The sequence below is a fragment of the Trichosurus vulpecula genome, chromosome 4 (assembly GCF_011100635.1).
Source record: "Trichosurus vulpecula isolate mTriVul1 chromosome 4, mTriVul1.pri, whole genome shotgun sequence".
Classification (NCBI taxonomy): domain Eukaryota; kingdom Metazoa; phylum Chordata; class Mammalia; order Diprotodontia; family Phalangeridae; genus Trichosurus; species Trichosurus vulpecula.
Window position 1 is genome coordinate 107209571 of NC_050576.1, and position 22977 is coordinate 107232547.

Sequence of the window (22977 nt, forward strand, 5' to 3'; positions counted from 1 at the left end):
CTACCACAATGCTAAGTAACTATGTTTAGAAATCAACTCCATTCTGGTGTTTACACTTTGGTCAATTAATGTACATTACTAGAGCTTTGTGTCTCTGGAACAGCCCAAAGGCATATTCTTTATGAGTTAGAATGTCACATTTACCAGATTCATGTCCTTTTTGGCCATACTTCTAATGAAGAACCATGGTTCTTCAGGATATCATGCCTTCAGGGATGCACAGGGTTTCCATTCAAACAAGTATTTGCCAGGCAAGGTCTGTTAAAATTGCCATACATTCTCCCCAGTAAATAGTTAACTGAAGAACCTAATTTCCACATACTCATCAGTTTCCTAAAGAGAATGCTGCAGGCAATTGAGGTGGAAGGGGATGAAAAGCAGGGTCTCTGTTCATCGAGACTCCGACCTACCTTTCCTGACAAACTGGACTATTCACCCTTCTCCCAAAGCGTCTCACACTCTCCCACTTTTGCTCCCTTCTCCCTGTATCTGGAACTCTCCACATTAAGATTCATCAGCAGCTGCTGAAATTCTGCTTATACTACAAAGCCCAAATTCAAACGTCATCCTCCTCCAGACAAGTCTTCCCTCATCTCCTACCAAGTGAGGAGTGTTCTTTCCCACTTCTATGACCCCTCACAGAACCTTTTATAAGATTATACAATTTTAGAGCTAGAAAGAAACTAAAGAGGGCACATACTTCAATCTCTCATCTTCTGAGAGAACTGAGACCCAAATATTCTTACCTCAGATACATATCACCTTGGATAAGTCATCTAGCTTCTTTCCGGCTTAGTTTTCCTCATCTATAAAATAGGGATAATAGTCCCTACCTCACAAGGTTGCTGTGAGGATCAAATGAGGTTATATGTATACAATGCTTTGCGAATCTTAAAGCACTATATAAATGACAACTTATTATCACCTTTTTAATGAAATTACAGTACTTTTTATGTACCTCTTACTATTCCTACTAGATTATAAACTCCTTGAAAGTAGGGTTTCCATCTTATTTTTGTATTTCCCCCAATGTTTTGCACATGTTTAATGAAAGAATGATCCATGGAGTTAAAAGCTTTTGCACCTCAAATTTATAATGGCTGACCTACATTTACAAAAATAAAAGCATAATCTTCTGCACATCTAGGCACACAAATGTTGGATTGACAAAGAATAGTTTCCAAGATGAAAGATATTCTCGAGATGGCAGGTCAAATAGCATCACAGAAAAAATGGGGGGCAGGGGAGAAGTGGGGGGCCTAGCTTGCTGGATAGGGGCAAGAAAAGGCATATACTGAGGAAATGAAGATGTTGTTAAAAAAAAAACCAAATATTATCAATAAAATAAAATTTTAAAAAGAAATACCACCAGATTTTGAGTCAGAAGATCTGGGTTTTCGGTCCACCTCTAGCATTTACTAGGTATGTGACCATGGACAAATCACTTAATTTCTCAAAGTTTCAGTTTCCTCACAAGTAAAATGGGGACAAATGATATCTACGCTAACTACTTCACAAGGTATGTAGTAAACACTTCGTAAATTTTATATCATTATCTAAATGTGAGTGTATTATTATTATTTAAAAGATGACAAAAAATTAAGCTACAGGCATAATTTCATATTTGGTCATCAATTAGTGAAGTTAACATCACTAACTAAAATATCACCAAGCCTATCAGTCAGTATGTCAAACGCAAAAGCCATGCTACCGAATACATTTTCTCTGGGCACTGAATGATTTCAAGTACGTCTAATGCATTTGGAACTGGAGATGTTGAGAATGACAGTCAAGGAAGGAGGAACACTGCCACACTGAAATGAATGATCTGAAGTGACTGTGTTGCTTCAATTGGTATTATCCCATTCAATTATGACATCAAGCTGTTCTTTCGTTGACATCTTAGCTTTTTTTTAGTTGGGTACTTCTACATTGCATCCAATTCCTAAATACTATTTCCTGAAATTATGGTATAAACACAGATAAATTAATATCTTTTTAAAGAGACAAGCTGTTTTTAACACATTCTACTCAATCAGCAAGCATTTATTAAGTGTCTACTATATGCTAGGCCCTGATACAAAGACAAAAATGAATCATTCTCTGCCTTAGAGGGACTTACATTCTTTTTGTTTGTTTTGGGGTTTTTTGGAGGGGGGGCAGGGCAATTGGGGTTAAGTGACTTGCCCAAGGTCACACAGTTGTGTGTCAAGTGTCTGAGGTCGAATTTGAATTCAGGTCCTCCTGATTCCAAGGCTAGTGCACCACCTAGCTGCCCCGACTTACATTCTAAGGAATGACATCGCACACACGTATATATACACACATATAAATATAAAATACACGTAAGGTATTAATTAAGTGGAAGGGGCTGCTGTCAAGAAAACCGCACATAAGAAAAGATGACTATTGGCTCTGGAGTCACTGTACCTCCGTTCAAAGTTCACCCCAATCTTCCCACCTATATAACCTTGGGCAATCATTTAACCTTCCTTAGTCTAAGTTTCCTCATCTGTAAACTAATGAGAGTGAACAAGATGGCTTAATGTCCCTTTCAGCTCTAAAACTATTATCTTCTGACCCTCTAGAGTTTATATTAAGAAAATTTAAATTAAAAAAAAAAGCAAAGATAATCTTATTCTCGTCACTGTGGTTCAAAAAGGAGAAGACGCTATATTTTTATTTCAAGATTTCTTCAAATACAGCTTGAAGGAGGGGACGCTTGTGTTTTCTTTAGCACAAAGACAAATGAAGAAATATAATGACCTTTTCTCAAAATAAATTAGTTGGTAGTACACAAGTGAGATGCTGAATAAATTGCAAATGAATATACAGTGAACATCTCGAAGCGCTGAGAATTTGAGAAAATACATATCAAGGCTTGATTTCTTAACTTTGAAATAAAGGATAACATCTATACCCAAGTGTAATGTTAATACTTTCTTATTATGAAAAGGAAGTCTCTAATTGAGACCTTTTCCACCTTAAACATGTTTACAATACACAGGTTCAGTTGCTATAACTACAGAGCATAACTATTTGTCAAAAAACAGTAGGTTTAAAAAAACTTCAATTATAGCTAAAATAAAATTATCTCAGTTCATTAAATGGACCCCAACTGATACTGAATTATGATTATTAAAAAAATTAAGAAACCTAATTCCATATGAGTGTACTCAAACAGTATTGGAAATACACAGCAAAATACTACAAACAGAGGCATTTGGAAAAGATAATCATACTTTATTAACAATGTAACTGATTTCCACTTAAGCACTTTTGAAATAAAATTGAATTAGAAGAGGGGTGGAAGATTAAGACAGAAAATCAAAATTCATCAAGCATTTTAATAAATATACTACTAGAGAAACAAATGAGTTATTGTATATTAAAGTTTATGATGCACTTTTCTCACTTCATCATTCTGTCAGATTAAGTATTTGTACTAGGATTTTCTAAGGAACTTATAATTTCTTAAGTGTAAGGAGCACTAAGAGAAGTGCCTCCACTCAAAATGCAAACAGGCACCTTCTCTCTAATTTAGTCTTTAGCGTTGCCTGGGGCTGAAAGCCTAAGTGATTTGCCCCAGATCTCCACACTCAATTTCCACTGTGCCAAGCTGCCTGATGGTTCCTGAGTGACAGAGGAGGAAACTGAGACTTAGCAAAATTCAGTGACTTGCCCAGAGTCACACAGCTAGTAAATGAGAACTTAGGATTTGAACCAACGTCTTTCAGAACCAGGACACCATGATACTTTTTCTAGAAGTAAAATTATTCTTCCTACAGGATCAAGCCAGAAAAAAGGGCATGACCTAGCAACCTAAAGGTGTGACAGTGAGTTTATGTGCCAATTTTTCTTTTAGCAAATAGCACCCTGATTTTACCGAAATGCAGAGAATATTTTCTTTGCCAGTAAAACCCCAAATGGGGTCAGGAATTACAAAACTAACATCAAAAGCCAAGATACGAAAAAGAGCAGCGGTATCTCTTTTGGCTTCATCAAACAAGCGGTCCTTTTTCCTCCCTCTTTCATGGTCCAGATCAGGTGCCGTCCATCCCTGCCATGAGTCCTTCCACCTATCAGTGATTGCTTCCTTCTTCAATTTCTCCTACCTCTCTATTCAATTACCCTGATACAACACGTAGTATTGTCTTGCCCCTCCAACTAATCTGTGACTTTCTTGAGGGCAGGGACCCGGAGGATCCCGTTTCACTGGGGCATCCCTGGCACCTGGAGTAGCCCATTGGGGCATAATCGCAAGGAGAAAAGCGTGTTGTTTTTAACACGTTCCCTTCTAAGCGCTAGCACCCGCCCCGGCACAGCAGTGCTTACGCAGAAAGTGAAATTCAAGGGGAGCCCGAAAAAGAAAGGAAACTTTACACCGGATGAATGGCCAGCTGGGGGCAGGAGGAAGGGCCACTGGCCGTGCGCCCCAGCCGAGATCAAAGTCCCGAGCAGAGCTACCGCCTCCCGGGCCTGGGTAAGTAATCACGGACTGCACTTTCATTTTCCGACTTCCTGCCACCAAATAAAATCACACTCCCTCCCTTCCTCCCGGCGCCTTCGCACAGACAATGATGCTTTTGTCGGGAGGGGGGGGGGGGGAGATGCGGACGCGGCGCCCCTTCGCTCCAGTCCTCCGCCGGAGCGGGCTGGTCCCTAGGGACCGACTTGAGGATGCACCTCCCAACATCCCCGCAGTCGTGGGCGGGGATGGGGGGAGGAATGCGGCTCCCGCTCGCGAGGCAAGAGCGGGCTGGGGGCGGCGTGGGATTGGGGGGCGACTGCGGAAGGCGCGCGGGGCTGAGGGGGGGGCACCCACCCCCGCCTGCCCCACCCCCAAGCCGCGGGGGGAGGGGGCGCGCGCTTCCTGCGCGCGGCGTGGGCGGCAGCCACGAGAGCCGCGCTGGGCGGGGGGCGCTGGGGAGAGGGGCGAGGCTCACTCACCGAGGGCGCGGGGGTCTCCCTCAGGTCCTCCTCTCCCTCGGGCGCCGCCGAGCTGCGGCTCAGCTGGGCGGCTACCCCCCGCCGCCGTCTCCTCACGCGGGCAGCCCACGGGCGCTACGGCCGCGGAGGCGGCGGCGGCCAAGCCGAGGCCGCCGGGCGCCCGCAGTCTCCCGCATCTCCCGCCGCTGCTCCTCCCGCCCCGTCCCCGTTTTCAGGCACGCACACACACGCACAGCCTGGGCTGCAGAGCTGGGCAGTCGGGCCGCTAGCCGCCCTCACCGACCGGCCAGCGGGCGGATGGGCGGAGGCGGGAGCGCGGGCGCGCGCTCGGAGCGTTCCTCGCCTCGGCCCCGCGGCCGCCGCGTCTCTCCCTCCAGCCCGAGGCCGACCCCTCCCGGCCTCTGTAGCGGTCGACGTCACTTCCGGGGGCGGGGCGGGGGAGGAGGGGCCGCTGGTGGAGGGGAGCGTGCTGGGGCCGCCGCCCCGAACACCCCGCCACAGTCGGGGCCGGAAGTAGGGGGCGCGGCGGCTACGGTCACCCTCCACGGCGTCTGCCCCCGAGCTCCTCGACACGGCCGTGCCGCGGGAGGAGTATCTCCAGGGCTCCGCCCGGAAGTTTCTCGGAGAGGTAGTCCTGGCTGGCCTTCCCCTGCTGCCCCAGTGGCGCGCCCCTCCCCCATTGTCCTTGTCCCCTGTTCCTGGCATGTGATCCATCTGGGAGCATTCATTAAGCGCCTACTCGTGGTAGGCCGTGTGCTGAGCGCTGAAGATACAGAAAGAGGCGAAAGGCAGTCCCCGCCCTCCAAGGACTTAACAACTTAACGGGGTAAACAACACGAGTCCAAGCATATACAAAGCAAGCTACAGGCAGAATAAATAGATAATCCAGAGGAAAGCTACTGAAATTAAGAGTCAGCATTTATTAAGCACCTACTATATGCCTGGCCCCATGGCAAAGAGGCTAACGACAGCCCCTGCCCTCAAGGGGCTTACAGTGTTATGAGGGCAACCACTTACAAACAAGTTTATACAAGGCAAGCCATATACAGGACAAATAGGAAATAACAGAGAAGGCACTAGAATTAAGATGGAGTGGGGAAAGCTTCCTGTAAAAAAATGAATTTTTTAGTTGAGACTTAAAAGAAACTAGGAGGAGGAGATGAGGAGGGAGAGCTTTCTAGGCACAGGAGACAGCCAGAGATAATGCCCAGAATGGAGAAGTGGGAGTGTGTTGTTTCTGGAGCAACCTGGAGGCAAATATCACTAGATGGAAGAGTGCCTTTGGGGAGTAAGGCATAAGAGTTAGCATTTACATAGTTTTTAGGGTTGCAAAGCTCTTTGCAAACATTAATGAGCATTTCATTCTTATAATTACCTAGGCGATGTTATTATCCCATTTTACAGCTGAGGAAATTGAGGCAGGCCGAAGTTAAGTGACTTTCTATGGGTCACACAGCTAATCACTCTTTGAGGCTGGATTTGAATTCTTCCAGGCCTCTATTCACCAGTCACCAACTGGGGATCCTGCCCCAGGAGTAAATAAGTAAGCATTTATTAAAGGCCTGCTGTGTGTCAGGCACTGTGCTAAATGCTGGGAATACAAAGAAAGAAAAAAAAAAACCTAATCCATAGTCCCTGCCCCCAAGGCGCTCATAATATAGTTGGAGAGATTATGCAAACAACTATGTACAAACATGATATATACAGGATAATCTGGAGATAATTTCAATGAAAAAAACTCTTAAGATTAAGGAGGATTGGGAAATGCTTCTTGTAGAAAGTGGGATTTTACCTGACTAGAAGCCTGGTAAACTAGGACAGAGATGAGGAGAGAGCAGCATTCCAAGAATGAGGGAAAGGCAGTGACAGTTCTGTTCAGCATCACTGGATCGTAGAGTGTGTTGGAGGAAAGTAACGTCTAAGAAGACTGGAACTAGGAAGGGGCCAGGTTACCGAGGGCTTTAAAATCTAAACAGGATTTCTTAGTTAATCCAGGAGGCGATAGGGAGCCGATGGAGGTTCGTGAAAGGTGAGGAGAGGTCAGACCACTTTAGGAAGATCAATTTGACAACCGAGTGGTGGAGACGCTGGAGACAGAAAGACTAATCAGAAGGTCATTACAACAGCCCAAGAGGGAGGTGATGAGGGCCTACACCAGGATGATCTAGCAAACAACTACGTGCTCTGTTACCACAGCCATCTCATCAAATACCAGTTTTCTTGAGGCAAAGACGGCAGTGCCTCTGGCATTTTGAGGAAGTATATATTTTTAAAAATTATATTTGAAAAGAAAAGCAAGTTGTGCATAGTAGATTTGCAGTTTCATGTACAATCATCGTTGTACTATGTTACAGAAATGCTTCTTTTATCCCATAAATTAAAAATAAATTTAATAATGAAATAAGAAAAACATTTTTTAAAAAGCAAAGAAAAGATGTTTATCACCCCAAAATGCCTGATAACTACTAAATGGGCCTCGCTTTCACCTTCATGTCTCTGGCTAGCTAAAAGAAAATCTGTATAATCCCCCACAAGCCAACAAGGAGTTTCCTAACTGAAGGGATTTAAGGGTTACTAATAAGTTAGCAAGTATTTAAATAAATCTTCCAGGCATGGAGTGTGGTAGAAAGAGGACCAAGGATCAGATTCTGGCTCAGCTATTCACTACATGTGTCACCTTGGGCAATTTATTTTGCCGCCTTCATCTGTAAAATGAGGGCATTGGACCAGATGATCACTAAGGTCCCTTCCAGTTTTAAAATCTACGAAATGGCTGGTTCTGCCAACTTTCTGGTCAATTCAGCAAACATGTTAAGTGCCTAATATATTTAAGATATTGGGCTAGGTTCGGGCAATACAAGGCAGAGGCCCAACTGAAAGAACAGACTGTAGTATAGAAGACAGACTACGTGGTATGAGCAATTTGAGGAAGGAGACTGTACTTTCTTCTGGGGGGAGCTGGTGGTAGTGGAGCATCTCAGGGTTCTGAAGGCACTTGATAGAACTTTAAGGAAGAGAGGAACTTCAGCAGATGGGATGGAGAAATCTGTTCTAGGCATAGGAGATAGGTCTAAAATAAGGTATCCAGAAAGTGAGGGCAGGACCAGAACAGGAAAGGAAAGCAGTCCAATTTGACTAGAATTTGGAGTGTAGTAAAAAGAATTGTATGGAATAAAGTGGGGAAGGTAAGTGGGAGACAAAATGGGAAGGACTCTTCTCTGCTAGCCTCTAGGAATACAGATACAAAAATGAGAGACAGTGGCTGCCTTCAAGGAGCTCACGTTCTACCGGAACCTTGTATGTGTCATGTGTCTTTCTGGCAGTCCAGTGAAGTCTATGGATCCCTTTTCAGAATAACATTTTTAAATAATTGGAGGGTATGTTAAATGTCAGAGGTTGTAGACAGTTTTTTTTCCTCAGCAATTTCATGGACCTCCTGAAATCTTTTCACAGGTATGAGTCTGTTGATCCCAGGTTAAGAACCCTTATAATAGAGAGATACAAACTATTCAGAGATAAGTGTATACTAGTTAAATAAATACAGAATGACTTATACACATCAATCTTGGTTTCTCTCCCAATTTTCCTAACTGTGGACGTACCCGGAAAGACTTTGTCCTAGGCCCTTTTCTCTATAGTTTATTGTGTTGACTTGTTGCCCTGGAAGTCCACCAACCCCACCCCCAGATCTTTTTCAGACAAACTGCTAATTAACCCTTTCTCTTCCCCTCCCCTCCTGTACTTGTGAAGCGCATTTTTCAATGCAATTGCAAGACTTTACGTTTATCCATATTTAATTTCAACTCATTTGACTCGTCAATCCTGACCAAATGACCAAAGAACCATAGCAACTCTGCAACTGCAGTTAACTCTAAGAAAAACCCAGAGAGCTCAGCCAGGTTATCAAAACCACAGTTAACTCTAAAAAATAGAATAAAACAAAAATAAAACCAAAGAGATAACAGTGGTCATAAGCAAAAGCTTTCTTTATTCCATTGGAGGAGGAAAACTAGACACACATGCCGGGGGCCCCTGTAGTAGAAGACCCACTTTAGTGTGGGTAAATGTCAATATGTATACTAGCGTCTAGACCTTACAATGTGGGGTAAAAGCCACAATGAGACAAATTTGAGTCATAGCAGGACTTCATGATTGGAACACGGGTACTACAGGTACTCATCCAAGCCCAGAGACCACCTGCTGCTGGTGTGAAACAATTCCAGGACTTTGCTGTGACTGAGTTCATCTAGAGAGTGAGTGCAAAGGATTGCTGTTATGCCAAGCTCAGGGCACAGCTCCCTTGCTGGGCCTTAGCTCTGGAAAACAGGGCATCTCTTAATAGTAAAAAGAAAGGGGTGGTCTTGGCATGGGGATTCTGACAGACTCACCACAGTGTTCTAGCTTGTCAAGATCTTTTCGCATCTTCACCACCATCAGTTTGTTTGCTATGCCTCTCAGCTTTGGGTCAGCTGCAAATTTGATAAGCACACCATCTATGCTTTTACCAGAGTCACTGGTAAAAGTAGCTGAGGACAGAATAAAAACAATTGGATTTATTCCTTTTTGGTACAGATATTATTTCATCAGTATAAGGACTTCCTAGTAAGGAAAGTCCCTCTACCAACCCAGATTGGCAGCTGTTCTGCTTGGGCGAAGCCTAGTACAGAGAGGTGATGTCTTGTCCAAGGTCACTCAGCCAGTATGTGACAGAAGCTGATCCCACATCTTCCCCACTCTGAAATTATTTTTCCACAATACCATACTGACTCTCAGATTTATCTATAAAGAGATCATTGATAACCTTGGGAATAAAGAGTTTTTTGGTAGAGAAAGCATCTAGTGGCTAAGTTATAAAAGGTTGAGGAGTCAGTCAACAAGTATTTATTAAATGCTTACTGTGTCTCAGGCACTATGCTAAGTTCTGGGAATGCAAAGAAAGGTTAAAAAAATACTGTCCCTGCTTTTAAGGAGCCCACATTTTTATAAGGGAGATATGAAAATAATTATGTACATTCAAGACATATAGAATATATGGAAGGCAATTTTAGAGGGAAGGAGGGGAGAGGAATGGGTCAGGAAAGGCAGAATTTGAGAAAGTAGGCTAGTGTAGCTGGAATGCTCATAGAATGAGCAGAGAGGAGTAAAGTATAAGACTTAGAAAGTAGGAAGGGGCCAGATTGTGAAGAGTTTTTAATCCCAGTGAATTTTCTGTTTCATCCTGAAGGTAATAGGGAGCTATTGGAATTTATTTAGTGGGGAAAGGGAGAGATACGTATGGGAAGAGCTGTGCTTTTAGAAAATTACTTTGGCATAGGAAAGGACTAAAGGTAAGGAGACCAATTAGAGACCAGTTACTGCAATTGTCCAGGCAAGAGGTGAGAAGAGCCTGTACTGGGGTCACATGAGTGGAGAGAATGGGATATGTATGTATATATATATATGGAGGGATATGTATGTATATATATATATGGAGAGAGAGAGAGACAATATAGAATATATATGTGTGTATGTGTAGAATATGTGTATATATAAAATATAGAGTATATGTGTATATATAAATATAAAATATAGACTATATTGTGTGTGCATATATATAAATATACAATATAGAATATATGTCTATATAAATATAAAATATAGAATATATGTGTATATACATATGTATAAAATATAGAATATATGTGTGTATACATAAAAATATAAAATATAGAATGTATATAAATATAAAATATAGAATATATGTGTGTATGTATATATAAACTATAAAATATAGATGTGTGTGTGTGTGTATATACATATATATAAGCGATGTGAAGTTTACACAAAAGACTGGATATGTGGGGTGAGTGACAGATTAGATACCGGGCAGTTGAGGAGAGTTAGGTTGTAAGTGCAGACCACTTTTTCTAAAAGTCTGGCAGGGAAAAGAAGAAAGAGGCCAACGAGGCCTATTAAACCTTGGGCATCGGCAGCCTAATATTAAGGTTGTTTTTCTATGCCAGGTATTTTTTCCAGTAAATCAATTCAACAAGCACTTATCACATTCCTACTATGTTCAGGGCAGTGTGCTAGGGGCTAAGAGAACAAAGGTATAATCCCTGCCCACTAGAAGGATATACTCTTAATAGAGTAATAATATTTTCCTAAAGACAGAGCATTAAAAATCATCCCCACCATTAATCCTCATATGAAAAAATGATCCAGGAAAAGGACCCACATGTGCAAAAATATTTATAGCAGCTCTTTTTGTGGTGGCAAAGAACTGGAAATTGAGGAGATGTCCATCCATTGGGGAATGGCTGAACAAGTCGTGGTATGTGAATGTAATGCAATAATATTATGCATACAGAAATGATGAGCAGGCAGAGTTCAGAAAAACCTGGAAAGACTTAATGTGAACTGATGCTGAAATGAGCAGAACCAGGAAAACATTATACACAGTAATAGTCACATTGTGCGATGACTGACTTTGATAGATTTAGCTCTTCTCAGCAATGCAAGGATCTAAGATAACTCCAAAAGACTCACGATAGAAAATGCTATCCACATTCAGAGAAAGAACTTTGGAGTCTAAATGCAGATGGAAGCATACTATTTGCTCTCCTTTTCTTTTGTTATTTTGTTTTGTTTCTTCTTTCTCACAGTTCCTCCCATTAGTTCTAATTCTTTATATTATGACTAATGTGAAAATATGTTTAATATGAATGTATAAGTAAAGCCTATATCAGATTGCTCACACTTTTGGGGTATGTGGCATATGAATGTAATAGAATATTATTGTGCCACACTATTGGTGAGTTGTAAACTGGCCCAACCACTCTGTAGAACAATTTGGAACTATACCCAAAGGGCTATAAGTCTGTGCCTACCCTTGGACTCAGCTATACCCCTACTCCTTCTGTATCTCAAAGAGACCAAATAAAAGGGAAAAGGACTTAATTTGTACAAAAATAGTTATAACAACTCTTTTTATGGTAGCAAAGAATTAGAAATTGAATGGATGCCCATCAGTTAGACAATGGCTGAACAATTTGTGGTATATGATTATGATGGAATACTATAGTGCTATAAGAAATGATGAGGGGGATGGTTTCAGAAAAATCTGGTAAGATATAGATGAACTGGTGCAAAGTGAAGTGAGCAGAACCAGGAAACCATTGCATACAGTAAAAGCAATATTGTAACAATGATCAGCTGTGAAAGACAGCTACTCTGATCCAAGACAATTCCAAAGAACTCATGATGAAAAATACTGTTCACTTCCAAAGAGAGAACCGATGAATTCTGAGTGCAGACTAAAACATGTTTTTTTCACTTTCTTCTTCTTCTTCTTCTTCTTCTTCTTCTTCTTCTTCTTCTTCTTCTTCTTCTTCTTCTCCTTCTTCTTCTTCTTCTTCTTCTTCTTCTTCTTCTTCTTTTTCTTCTTCTTCTTCTTCTTCTTCTTCTTCTTCATCTTCCTTCTTCTTCTTCTTCTTCCATCTTCTTCTTCTTCTTCTTCTTCTTCTTCTTCTTCTTCTTCCTCTTCTTCTTCCTCTTCTCCTTCTCCTCCCTCTTCTTCTCCTCCTTTCCCTCCTCCTCCTCCTCCCCTTCCTCCTCCTCTTTCTTTTTCTTCTGCAACATGGCCAATATGGAAATGTTTTTCCATGACCTCATAGATATAATTGATATCATATTGCTTGCCTTCTCAATCAGTGGGGGAGGAGCTGAATGGAAGGAGAGAATTTGAGATTCAAACTTTTTTAAACAAATATTAAAAATAAATAATAAAAATTTAAAAATATTGTGCCATAAGAAATGACAAAATAGCTTCAGAGAAAACTAGGAAGGCTTCTATGATCTGATGCAAACTAAAATGAGTAAAACTAGGAGAGCAATTTACAGAAAAACTTTATGGAGAAAAACAGCTTTGAAAGACTTTAGAACTCTGATTAATGCAATCACAAATCATTAGTCCAGAGGAATGAAGGTGAATCACCCCACCCACCTCCTGCCAGAGAGAGCATGGACTTAAAATCCAGACTCAGACATGCATGTTTAGACACGGCTGATGTGGGAATTTATTTTGTTATACCAAGCATGTTTGTTGTGAGGGTTTTTGTTTTTCTTTTTCTTTCTTTAATTGTTCAGTGGCAGCAGAGAAGGAGTAGCAGTGGAACTGCATGATAGTAAGTGTTTGAGAAAAAAAAATCTTCTCAAATCAGATTACACTAAAGAGAAGTACATTTGAACTTAATTATTAGTGATTAGGACCAAATTCTAACTTTCTTGAAAAATACATAAAAACCAAATTTCAATTATAGTATGTATCATGACCATAAGTATATGAACACTTTTAAGAGTTTCATATTTATCATTCCATTTTTTGTATGCAGAAATAATTGTAAACACCTTGTCACTACTGAAAAGATGTCATCTCTCATACGATCCTATCTTAGACTTGCTGGGAAAAAAAACCCAGACATTATTTTATTTACAGTGACGCCCCCCATACACAAATCTCAAAGGATTCAATTTGGATGTATCCACCCAGGTGGCTACTCTAGCAACGGTGGCATTACAGAAAGGAGAGAATGTTTTAAAAGCAGTTTTCAATAACGAGCAAGCATATTTTCACAACAAATATGTGGGCAGGAAAAAGTTAGTGAAATGTTTACAAAACATTTACTAATCTTGAGGGCCTTTAAAGTAAATGTTATAGGTGCAACAACTGAAAGAAGAATTTCCCATTGAGGAAACACTTGCTAATGAAAGACAAATGCTTTCAAAGGTGGGGGGCGGGGTGGGAAGGGACTTTCATTCAGTTAATAGGATGTGACATTTTTGTTTCTGGAAGATTTATTTTAAAAACACCATCCAGAGACAGTTTAGGTATCTTCTGACTTCTCTGGTCTAATCTAGTTACTATCTTCTCAAACCTACAGTGCTCAAAAGATCACCATTGAGATCCCCTTCAGATTAAACTTCTAGTATTTATTGTCTTTTGAAAAAAGTCTCATGCAATTCAATTCCATAAGCATTTATTCTTTATAAATTAGCTAACAAGCCTTTATTTAAGCACTTTTTATGGATCAGATGCTGTGATAAGAATGATGGTTACAAAGGAAAGGCAAAAACAGTCCCTGCCTTCAAGAAGATTCCATCTTTTTAAAATCTTTTTTGAAATTGTTTTTCTAAACTTAATTTTAATTTTTGAATTAACAGAAATGTATTTACTTTCTCTCTTACTTCTCTCCCCACAGTGGAAAAAAAATAAAAACAAAATCCTTATATCCAAGACACATAGTCAGACAAAACATTTTGGCTATGTCCAAATAATGTATATCTCAGTCTGCACCCTGTGTCCATCACCTTTCTAAAAGGAGGTCAATAAGTCATTCAATAAACATTTCTTAAGTGCCTGCTATGTGCCAGTGACTGGGTTAAGTTCTGGAATACAAAAAAAAAATTAAAGACAGCTCCTACCTTTGAGCAACTCATAACATAATGGGGGAGTAAATATACACATAATTGTACAAATAATCTATATACAGGATAATTTGGAAATAATCAACAGTGGAAAAGCAGACTAGAATTAAAAGGGATCTAGAAAGTCTTCCTGTAGAAGGTGGAATTTTAACTAGGACTTGAAGAAAGCCAGGGGAAGGAGATGGGTAGCAGGCTTCATCACGAGTTCAAAGTTATTTATCATTACAGTGTTGCTGTTTTTGTATAAAGTGTCTTCTGGTTCTGTTCATTTCATTCTGCCTCCATTTATACAAGTCTTCCCAGGCTTCTCTGAATCTTTCCCTTTGTAACAACAACGTGGCTAGCCGCTACTGTAGCTATGTAAGACCAACAACAAGAGCACACAGAAGGGCTGCAACAAAGCAACTTTAAGGAGTTAACAATCTCAGTTTAATTATACATACATATATCATTCACTTAGTTCAGGGGGGAAAAGATCAGCCCACTGAACTTCATGACAAATACAAACAGAAATTACAAATATCAACAGACAGACCTTGTCTGATTCAAATCACAATTCATAGTTACCAGAGAAGCACCAACATCTGGGTTACAAAGCTGGGGGCGGGGTGCTGTTTCAGTGGCTTGCCCAGAGTCTTGTCACCCTTTCCATGAGTGTACCCCCAAAATAAAATGCCAACCTCAGATCTTATATACCCATCTCAGGGCCCTGGGGCACTTGATTACCTCAATGCTGAAAAGCACTCAAACAAAGAACAGTGAAAAGTCCCTTTTTGCTTGCCATTACATTTAAAAGGCAAAACTCATCAAAGGTACTTGATTACCTCAGCATTCCAAAAGAGAAGACACAAAAAAGTCCTTCCCTGATTACCATTATACCCTTTCATCATTTCTTATGGTACAATAGTATTCCATTACTTTCATATACCATATGTACATAAGAGTTCTTTTTTCTATTTTTTTTTGATCTCTTTGAGGAATAGGTTTAGTAGTGGTACTGCTGGGTCAAAGGATACACACAGTTTAGACATCGTTGCAAGCTATGTGGCTGGACCAATTCAAAGCTCCATCAAAAATGCATTAATATAACTGTTTTCCCACAGCACTTCCAACATCTGTCATTTTCCTTTGCCAATCTGAAGGTAAAAGTTGCTTTAATTTGGATTTCTCTAATCATTAGTGATTTGGACCATATTTTCATATATCTATTAATAGCTTGAATTTCCTCCTTAGAAAACTGCCTATTTATATCCTTTGACCATTTTTTCAATTGGGAAATGGCCCTTATTCTTTTTTGGAGGGGGGAGCAGGGGGGAAGCAGGGCAATTGGGATTATGTGATTTGCCCAAGGTCACACAGCTAGTAAGAGTGTCAGATGTCTGAGGCTGGATTTGAACTCAGGTCCTCCTGACTCCAGAGCCAGTGCTCTACCCACTGTGCCACCCAGCTGGCCCAGCCCTTATTCTTATAATACTTGGATCAGTTTTTTATATATCTTAGAAGCAAAACATTTATCAGAGAAACAATGCAAAGATTTTTTTCCCTCATAATTATCTGTTTCCCTTCTAATTTTAGCTGCATTTAGTTTTGTTTCCATAGGTAATTATTAAACACATGAGTTGGGCTGTCCTGTGGTAGGCGTGGGAATACAAAGACAAAACCAAAAATCTTTGCCTTTAAGGAGTTTACATTCTATTGAGGGAAAAGAACATGTACAGAAAAATTATACACATGCTATATATATGTGTGTGTGTGTGTGTATATATATATATATGTATGTATATATATATGTACATATATATATATATATGTATGTATATGTATGTCCTCTGTGTTACCTCCCCAAGATCCCCAATATCTCAGGTTCAAGGGTACCTCGTGAACGTGCAGTCCAGGTATAGCTCAGCAGTATCAAACTGAAATAGTAATGGATCCTAAACCCTGCATAAGAATCTCTGTGGGCCACATATTGACTTAGAAAATCACATATTAACGTTTTCTATGTTCTATTTTATTTTATTCATTTTGCCAAATATTTCCCAATTGCATTTTAATTTGGTGGGGGCAGAAGTATTTCAGGCAGCATGCAATCTAAAAGCCACGCATTTGACACCTATGGTACAGCTCTCCTCTTCACCCTGGATAATTACTTCACCCATTAGAAGTATCCTCTGCCCTTCAGCCTCTCCTCTGATTGGCTAGTTCCTCCCAGAACCTCCATTTTTAAGGAAAAATTTCCAAGAAGGCCATGTCTTCCTTCCTCTCTAGGCTCTGTACTCGTGATTCTCCAGACGTTCTCTACTATGCCCCACTTCCTGTTACCTTCATTTCTTCCCCCTTTGCCCCTTTTCACTGATCTTTTATGTATTGTCTTCCCCCATTAGAACATAAGGTCCTTGAGGGCAGGGACTGTCTTTTCCTCTGCCTGTATTTGTATTCCCAGAGCTTAGCACAGTGCCTGGCATATAGTAAGCGCTTAATAAATGTTTGTTGACTTGACTCGAAAGCTCCCATTGGTAAGCTATAGCCAGTGTAGGCAAGAAAATACAATTAGCCCAAAACAACCTTCCCCTAAACCAGGGGCACACTCTCTTATAATAGGAAGAGTGGGCACAAGTTTTGAGTGTCATGGTAGTAAGGCACAGATGTAGGGATCACATGTCATCAAGGCAACTCATGCTGATTTCAGTTACTTCAAGCCTTTCTTTTCTTTCTTCATGGAGTCTTTATACTGCTCCCCCTAAAGCACATCATGTATGCTGGGCAGGTCATTGGGCTGGGCTCTCACGGTCCACATCTTGATTCTGGATTCTCCAGTGCTATTTTTTTCTTTAGCTCACAGTTGACTCTCTTCTTTCCTGCCAGAGGCCCCATTCCTTGAAGCTGACCAAACAGTGCCTTTCTGCATCTGTCTGGAGAGTGTGTGTCTGCCTTCCATCTCCCCCCATAGAGGTAATGTCTCTTATGTGCGACTGCTAGCATGGTCAGTGGGGGAGGGAGGGAGAAAGGGGAGAGGAGGATGGGAAGGGGCGGTGGAGAGAGAGAGAGAGAATGAGAGAGAGAGAGAAAAAAATCCCCTTCTCCCTCTTCCCTCACCTAAGGTATGTGTGAAAGGAGTCACTCCACAAAGCTTCCCTCAGCCTCAAGTGACTATAGAGTTTAACAAGCTAGCTCTTTAAAGGCGATATATAAAGTAATTTCTTGGAGGAGGGACAGTACTGGTGACTGGAAAGAATTGGATAGGCTTTGTTTAGGACATGGGACTTGAGATGAGCTTTGAAAAAAAGCTAGGGATTTTATGAGGTGGAGGTGAAGAGGGGAAACATTTTAGTCATTGGTGGACATCCTATTCAAAGGCACAGATAGAGGAGATAGAATTCTATGTATAGAAATCAGCAATCGGCCCAGTTTGGCTGGACTGAAGAATGCTTGAAAGAGAATGATATGCAATAAGCCTAAAACGTTATTTGGAACCAGATTTCAATGGGTTCCAAATGCCAAATAGAGAAGTTTCTATTTTATTCTTAGAGGCAAGGGAGTTGACAAACTTCTTGAACAGAATAACAACTTAGTCAGACCTCTGCTTTAGGAATACCAATATGGCAACAGTATGAAGGATCGATTAGAGACCACAAAGACTAGATGCAGGAACACCCGTTAGGAGACTTGCAATAGGCCAAGCAAGAGGTCACGAAAGCCTTTCAAGTGGTGGCCGTAGAAGAGGAGAAAATGAAATGAATTCAAGACAAATTGTGGAGGTAGAATTCAAGGCTTCAGGGTAAGAAAGAAGAGTCAAAGATGATTTAGAGGCTTGAAACCCAGGTGACTTAGAAGGATGGTGATATGTTCAACAGAAATAGAAAAGTTGTGAAGGAGGGAAGATGTAGGGAGAAAGAACGAATTCTGCTCTAGGCACACTAATGTGTACTTGGTGAAGTTATCAACTGACCCAGTCGTTCCAGAAAATAATTTGTAATTATTCTTTTAAAAAACTGATTAAATTGTACATACCATTTGAATGACCTAGTGATACCACCAATAGACATGTGCCCCAAAGATGTCAGTAACAAAGGGAAAAGTCCCAAGTGAATAAAAATATCTATAGCACCACTTTTTTGTTGTAGCTAAGAACTGGAAAGAAAGTGGGTGTCTATCAGTTGGAGAACACCTAAATAAATGCAATATGAATGCAACAGATGATTATGATGCTGCAAGAAATGAAAAATATGAAGAATTCAGAGAAATTTTGGAAACTTATATGAACTGATGTGGAGTGAAGTAAGCCCATTCAAAAGAACAATTTTATAGGATAACAATAATGTGAAGACAAACATTGGAAGACTCCAGAACCCTGATCAATGTAGTAATTAATGGTAACTTTAGAGACTTGACAGTGAAACATGCCCAGCACCTCTTAGCAGGGATGTGGTAGGCTATATAGGTTCAGAATGAAGCATACATTTTTTAGATGTGGCCAATGTGATGATTCATTTTATTTGACTGAACTTATTTGTTTCGGGGAGGGCTGTATTGGAGGGGTGAGGAAGCACTGAGTAGTGACAATGATATAAAAAAGAAAAAAGATGTAAAGCTTATAGGCAATCTTTAAAAAGCTTCTACTGTTGGTCTTAAATTAGTTACAAGTATGTTTATTTTCAAATGTATTGTTCACATACACACATACATACACAATATGTATTAACATTAAAGAAGCCAGAAAGAAAAAGAAGAAAGTCTATTTTAGATTAGTAAGCTATGTGAAAAAAAAAATGTATTATTTTATTTAGTTCTCTAACAGTCAGGGCTCTAAAAGTAAAAGATTTCATTTTACAATTCTTCACTTAACAGATGATTATCTTTACAGAGTCAATGGTGTAAATTATGTTTTCTAGGTTAACAGATAATTATTTTCTCTCTTTTTTGGAGCTATGTCAAGTTTATGTCATTCATAGTATCTACCTTGCACAGAAAGGCTGTCCAGTCATTATTTATTGAATTAAATAGTTTTCTACTAGACAATGAATTCCTAAATTTACTACTGAGGGATGTCCCTAACTAACTTTTCCAGATGTCCTTTTGATCTTTATAACTAAGTTTTCTGCCCCTGGTGGTATTTCTTCAGTTTAAACTAATCATTAATGAGTCTATTAGTGTGGCTAGGTGCTAGAGTTTAGATACAGTTTAGAAAAGACATTTCTTTGTGGAACTTACTTCCGACTAGCAAGATAACACATAGAAATCGCTAACATGTGACAAGTCTATAAAGGAAGTATAAGTAAAAAGGTATTTAAGGAGTAGGAGCCATGGTCTTTATCATCTGGGGAGGTGGGAAGGGACTGCTTCCTAGATGGGTGCCATTTGAATCGACCTTTAAAACTCCAGGTAAGAATTTAGCACTTGGAGAAGGCGGCCAGTGAGGGAATAGCATTCCAGGTACAGAGAATAGCATAAGAATAATGCATAGCATGAATGAGGGATGACAAATAATCCAGTATAATAATAGGTGTCATTTATATAAAATTTTAAGGTTTTTAAAGCACTCTTCTTATATTATCTAATTTGAACCTCATGAGGTAGATCCTACAAGGTATAATTCTTGTTTTACAAATTAGGGAACAGAGGCTCATATAAGTTAAGTGATTTGATCATGTTCACACAATTGATAAATTCCATAGGCAGTAGTGAAACCCAGATCTCTCCTGACTTCTAGTGCAATGTATTTCCTTTGTATCACATTGCCAAAAGAACATGGAGGGGAATAGTATAAGAAGGCTGGAGAGGCTAGGATGGTATCATCTTGTAGGGAAGCTTAGTAATTTGAACTTTACTCATTGGATGATAGGGATCCATTGAAGAGTTTTTAAGAAAGGGGTTGATTTGAGCAGAAATAATGTAAAAAACACCTTTCAGGCCTCTCTCAGGCCCTCTGACTTGATGCAGTTAATGCAGATTGCATGTGCTCAGGACTGCTCCTTCCTCCCTTCCTCCTGCCTTAAAACCTCCTCTTTTAGTCTTTTTCAGAAAGTTTCATATCCAGTGCTTGCTTTTCCTTTTGAATCAATAATCAAGCCCTAGCATTTTCCTTGCCTGAGCCATGGGAGTTGGAGAAGGGAAGAGAAAGAAACCAACCAGATGTGTCTGAGTGAACCCACATTCTCTCTATGCAATCTATGGCTCTTTCCTGCCTCAGTGAACAGCTCTAATGGGGAGGAGACAAGGACTGGCTTGTCTCATACATTGACTAGGAAGAAAGGCAGTTAGCCAGTGTGCCAAGCTCAAGGAAAGCCTCTCTGAAGGATCATCACTGATTTCCATCCCTCCTTTTGCCATGGCCTGAAGACCATCACAACGAAGGTCTAGTGACCAAGATCCAGTTTTATCTACCCCACTCCAGCAACTGAAACCCAAGTGGATTCTTTCCCCTGTACACTCTTCCCCTATATCTCGCTCCTGGGTGTTTAAACAATGTGTTTGCCTCCCCATGTGTTATTAAAGTAAAGAATACTTTAATAAAGGCTTATTGTTGTACACGTTGCTGCCATGTCTGACTCTATCTACTATGAGTCCCTCAAAGTACTGTGAGGACCGTGAAACTCCTCTAAGCCTTGAAACTGAGACACTAGATTTGCACATAAGAGATATAAGTATTAGCATTTTTTAAAACATTGCTTTAACCCTATACTTTCTTGGCCCTGCTCTCTGACCCATTCATATACCCTATTCTAGTAATATCTATCTAGCTTTAGTCTTTCCTTCTCTCTTTATCTTCCTTTCCCTGCCCTACATGTCGATGTTTCGTCATTCTCCTCCTGACTCTTCTCATCCTTCACATGAAGTGTTCTGTAAGCTACGAAGGACACTCTGGCATCCTCTCAACACCCTTCGGGAAATGTTGAACCAACAAAGTAAGCTGGGAACTCTCGTCTTAATGACCAGTTATGCTTCTATCAAGGTCCCCACACATGAGAAAGAGACAGGCTTGTAATAATAACAGCTGAGATTTATATAACACTTTAGTGTTTGTGAAGTGCTTTACAAACATTATCTCATTTAAGCCTTACAACGATCCTGGGAGGTAGAGGTAGTTATCAACATGCCTATTTTACAGATGAAAACACTGGAGTCTCAGAGATGTTAAGTCATTTGTCTGTGATCACCTAACTAGTACTCTTCAACAATAGGATAGGAATCCAGATTTTCCTAATTCTAAGTCCACTAATTCCACAGGGGGAAAAAAAGGGAGAAAGAAAGGGAGAAATTGGTAGGGAAGGTTAGCATCAAGAAGACCTAAGTTCCTCCAGGAGAACATCGTACAGGGTAACAGCAATATTGTAATGACGATCAACTGTGAAAGACTTTTATTCTGATCAAGACAATGATCCACGGCAATTCTAAAGGACCCATGATGAAAAATGCTACCCACCTCCAGAGAAAGAACTGATGAACTCTGAGTGCAGATTGAAACATCATATTTTCAGTTTTTTATTTTTCTTGCTTTTTTTTTGCAACATGGCTAATATTGAAATTTGTTTTGTATGACTTCACATGTTTAATTGATACCATATTGTTTGCCTTCTCAATGGGTGGAGGAGGGAAAGATTTGGAGGTCAAAATTTTTAAAAATAAATGCTAAACATAAATAGATATAGACAGATAAATAGCTTTTTTAAAGAGAAGACTAAGTTGTAGTTCTTGAATCTACCTTTATTAATGTTTGAACCCTTTGTAAATTGCTATGATGATCTCAGTTAACTTCATTTTCCACATCTGCAAAATGGGAAGGAATATATCTGCTTTTTTTTTTTTACCCTCATGCTGAAGGATTTTTTTAAAGCAGATAGTACAATGGTTTGAGCTCCACCCTACAGCAATTTATTTCATGGTTTCTCTAAAGTGATGATTTACAGTCACATATTTGGGAACAGTCAGTAATTACAAGCCTTAATTTGGGTACAGGGATACTAAATATAGTATATTGATTTTGGCATCACCTATGAACCTTGCCCAATTCAATAAACATTTATTTGTACAAAACACTGTGCTAGACACTGGGGACACAAAGAGGCAAAGATACAGACGCTATTCTTCAGGAACTTAAAATCTAAACAGAGGAAGGGGTAGAGAGAAGGAGGGAGAGCAAAAGAAAAAGAGAGAGAAACGACAGGCCCCCAGCAAAAAGTGATCTGAGAAATTCCAAGGAATAAGAGATCATTTTCAGCTGTAAAGGCTTTATGGAGGAGATATAACAGAAAGTTGTCCAGTTTGGCTGGAATTTAACTTCCCCCAAATTAAATAGACTTTGCAGTTGAGGTGCTGGCTGGTTAGAATTACTGTTACATAAAGACACTATCTTGCTTCAGCTGCCCTCTGTCCTGTCTAGAACAAAACCTGAAGTCAGACAAAAATGCAGAACTCCCAGGGGGATCCACGGACAGGGAGTGTATCTGAGATCTCTGAAATATGGGAGGTAACCTCATGGCAGCATTCTGGTTCTGGCTGGGATAATCACACAACACCCTAGCATGCCTTAATGGAAAGGGCAAGACAAGGCATGAATCATTG

General features: G+C 40.3%; 1 protein-coding gene and 1 long non-coding RNA gene across 2 annotated transcripts in view; one reads left to right on the plus strand and one right to left on the minus strand.

Annotated features, from left to right (window-relative positions):
• Window positions 1-5289, minus strand: part of ELK4 (ETS transcription factor ELK4) — a 20263-nt gene extending 14974 nt beyond the window's left edge. Inside the window, exon 1 of the mRNA XM_036758078.1 lies at window positions 4951-5289. The gene's annotated coding sequence lies outside the window, so the exon portion shown is untranslated. The remainder of the gene's footprint in view (window positions 1-4950) is intronic.
• LOC118849008 lies at window positions 4423-20863 on the plus strand. Its single transcript, XR_005010278.1, has 3 exons — window positions 4423-4483; window positions 17281-17367; window positions 20427-20863. It is a non-coding gene; the product is annotated as an uncharacterized LOC118849008 (long non-coding RNA).
• Window positions 20864-22977: the final 2114 nt, after the last annotated feature.